Genomic DNA, 3,678 nt, shown 5'->3' with positions numbered 1-3,678 from the left:
TCTCCAATTTGTCGATTAATCTTTGAAAGATACCCTTACCGCCCTAGGATGCCGATTTCTGAAACACTGTTTATACGTGCGATTGTTTTTAAAGAGGAATCAGGATACAAGTATTTTTTATTCCAATTCGAATTTATTTAATACAATTCAAAATCAAATATTAAAGTTACAGTTTGTTAACCATTAACCCAATAATATAATACCGTTTTCAACTTTGTAAATAGAACGAGATAAGAGTGAAGGGACGAAGGGCTTATTTTATTTTAGTCACACTTATTTTGAATTCGATTCTTGCTAATTTTAATAGTATTTTTTAAAGAGAGTGCGGCAGGTGTGAAAAGGGATTAATTGGGCCAAATCATGTCTATATAAGCTTTATTTTATTTATAAATTTATAAATAAATTTAATTATTCGTTCTCTTGTTCTTTGTAGCCCTAATTTTCTTCTTATAATCGCTCTTGTCGTCGTGGTCTTGCTGATTTGTACAGGTAATCGCTTGATTTGATGCTTCTTTTGTGTAGCAGTTATCTATATCTGTATACATCTCAATACACTTTTGATTTTCTTGCCTATTTTTGTTTTGTTATTATAATTTACAGCGTGTCTGAATTTCATCATGTCTTCTTCAATTACCGAGTAATTATGTGTTTTTCTCCGCCATCTTCAATTCGTTTTTTTTCAATTCTTGTTTATATTGTCTTCCAATTTGTCCTTGATTGATTTGTTCTGTTTAGTGTTAGACAATCTAATTTGTCCTGTTCATAAAATGTATGATTATTAATTTAGTAATTTTAATTGTTGAGACTATTGTAATTTTAATTTCGGCTTCTCATTTGCTTTGCAGAAACCCTAGGCTTGTAATCAATTTGATCAATGGAAAAGACAATGACAGTGCCTGATGAAAACAATGTAAAGGCTGAGATGGAGGCTATTAGACAAGCTAAACGACAAGAGTTTATAAAAATAAGGGAGGAGAAGCGCCAAAAGGGAATCTTACATGATCAAGCTATGGAGGGCCAGAAGTATCTGTTCAGTGACTGGAAATATTTCGACTCAAGAAGAACATAACCAACTAGTTTCTCATCTTATGTTATGTATGCTGCAAAATATAACTGATGAGGATAGAAAGGAGTACAGACAAATTATGCAAAAGCGAAATGCTAATCCTCACGGAAGGTGTTAGTTGCAGTAAATCAGGAGAAGAATGAGAATTTTGTTGTAGCTATCAAGCACTTGCCATTTTAGAAATAATCTGTTTTCTATGGAAAAACAAGTATACTTATGTAATGAGATGGTTTGCATGCCAGCCTACATTTCTACGATTGATTTTGAAGTCAATCTCATCGCGTGTGTCGATGCATCAATATTATGTGTGTTTGAAGTTTTTGATATATTTGCCGTGTATACTGTGTTTCTGTATCAACAATTGTTTGCTTCAATATGAATTTGTGTAAATGTAAATGTGTATACTTATGTAATCAGATGACATGGCAGAGACAATGACATGTCTGGAACTAGGGTGAAGCCCGGTGGCATCCACTATAGCAGAATATTCTATGGAATGTAATATGCAAGTCAGGATTAATTGTTTTCTGTGGTCTGCTGTCATTCATATAATCACACGGACATTGTTCCTCTTAAGGTCTCGTGACCGTGATTTGTTTCAATGCAGTTCTAAAATATGATAGTATGTATGTATTGAATTGTGTTGCGGTCTATTAAAAAATTATCTACTCTGAATTGCTAATGTGAGTTTCTTTTTTAATGTTCATATAGACGACTAGGATCCTGATTCTTGAGATGATGGCGGCAATGAAGAACCCAGAAGTCACTGCTGCTCTTCAATATGTTCATATACTGAAGCTTTTGGAGTAGGCTATGGTGCTGGAATTTGGTAAAAAAATTGACACAAGAAGAACGTAACCAACTAATTACTGATCTTATGTTAAGTGTGCTGCAAATTGAATAGATATCTTATGTTTGAAATAATCTGTTTTCCGTGGAAAACATATATTCTAATGTAATCAGATGGTTTACCACCCTATATTTGCCTTGAAATCTATCTCATCACTTGTGTTCATACATCAATATCACGCGTGTATAAAGTTTTTGATATCTTTGCTGTGTTTGTGCATCAACCACCACTACTCGATGCCAAGGACATGGTGAAACCGTTATTCCAGGATTTGTAGTCCGATATATATCCATCATGTTACCTAGCCAAACCCAATACCTCCTGTGCCAAAGTAAAACGGCCGTTCTTCCTTCCCCTCTCCCTCTTTTTTGCTTTGCGACTGCATTTAGTGGGCTCGACAAATTATTACACGATCCTTTTTTCTTGAACGTATATGATAATCAAACGAGAGGCCTTCATGAGCTGCACAGGCATTCCAATGTGGTAATAAATTTGTATGACCATCTAAGGACATTTTTACTGATTTCTTTTATTACTTGAAAGTATGTGTATTTTGTGAATCTGTTATAATGTGTATGTGCAATTCATTAAGAGAATCATTTTGTTGATGTTTAAATATGTACTTCTAGTCATTTTTTGATTTCATTTGGGAGATTATATCTTAAAATCATTGTGTAGATGTTTGAATATGTTCTTTAGTAGATCTGTTATTATATTTGGGGGATTTAATAGAAGGGTTATTTTCTTTACAATATTCTATGTTAGATTCCATTGATGTGCCTAATTTCTTATGAATTTTAAATTCAATTGTAGTTCCTTTTTGTATCTGTACAAAATTCCTTATTAGATCCATTTGACGTGCCTAATTATTGTTGGTTTTTGTATCCATATTTGATTCTATCATATAATTAATTTATTTCCTTAATTGTATGAATCTTAAACCTGGTTGTTTAATTTGATTGATACTTATATTAATCTTCATTGTTAGATTCTTTTGTTACTGAAATCGACCTGAGACTTAAATGTAGTTGAAATGGAATTATAAGCAGAGACTGGGTCTTGGTTGCATTGTGATGCAGCAGGGGTGTCCCTTGCCTATCCAGATGGTGCAGAACGATTTAATTCTTAGTTTTTGGTGCGAAATGCTTAGACTGAGGTTTTTTTTAAAGACTTAATGGTTGTAGTGAGTTGATTTATTTAGTTAGCTTGGGCAAAAGATATCAAAGGTTGGATGTTGCTGTTACTCAATTATTTCTGGATTTTTTTTGCTTTCTGGTATTAGCGTTTTTTTGTGGCTGGCTTCTCTTTGCTTTGTGGTGTAGTCTCCAGAGTCCTGGGTGGTTTGTAATGGTCATCATACTGAGCCCTAATTGGCGATTTTTCAGGTACCTTTCCTTCAAAGAGATAAAAAGAAGAGACCCCTTTTTCAATAAATCATCAATTTATTACTGTTTAGGAATAAATGCCGTAAATCATACTTCATTGGTATAGTGATTCTCAGTTTGTTATTGGTGTATTATATTATGAACACCTCTGGTATAGTCTGCAATAGGTGGTTGGTTAGCTATGAAATGATTTTTTGTAATTTTTTATATTAAAGAATTCGTATATTTTTTTACTTCTGTTTATATTGTGCTTAGTCAATTTTTGTCTGTCTAAATGATTTGTGTTGTTGATTTAGGTGTTTTACTTCTTAGATCGTGTTAAGCATCAGCTCAATGATATAAAGTTATTTCAAGCTTTGTTTAGGATCACTGTAACA

General features: G+C 33.0%; 1 long non-coding RNA gene across 4 annotated transcripts; it reads left to right on the top strand.

The window, feature by feature from the left end:
- Positions 1 to 247: 247 nt before the first annotated feature.
- Positions 248 to 3,475, top strand: LOC141663712 (uncharacterized). Of its 4 annotated transcripts, none has more exons than XR_012551606.1 (4): positions 275 to 489; positions 846 to 1,688; positions 1,778 to 2,399; positions 3,302 to 3,475. It is a non-coding gene; the product is annotated as an uncharacterized LOC141663712 (long non-coding RNA). The 4 variants fall into 4 exon arrangements; XR_012551604.1 differs by having other exon boundaries at positions 846 to 1,692; XR_012551605.1 differs by having other exon boundaries at positions 276 to 489; positions 846 to 1,643; positions 3,302 to 3,474.
- The last annotated feature ends 203 nt before the right edge of the window (positions 3,476 to 3,678 follow it).

This window comes from Apium graveolens, chromosome 6, assembly GCF_009905375.1.
Source record: "Apium graveolens cultivar Ventura chromosome 6, ASM990537v1, whole genome shotgun sequence".
NCBI classification, from domain to species: Eukaryota; Viridiplantae; Streptophyta; class Magnoliopsida; order Apiales; family Apiaceae; genus Apium; species Apium graveolens.
The sequence above is the reverse complement of the archived record's forward strand: the minus strand, read 5'-3'. Positions and strand labels throughout refer to the sequence as shown.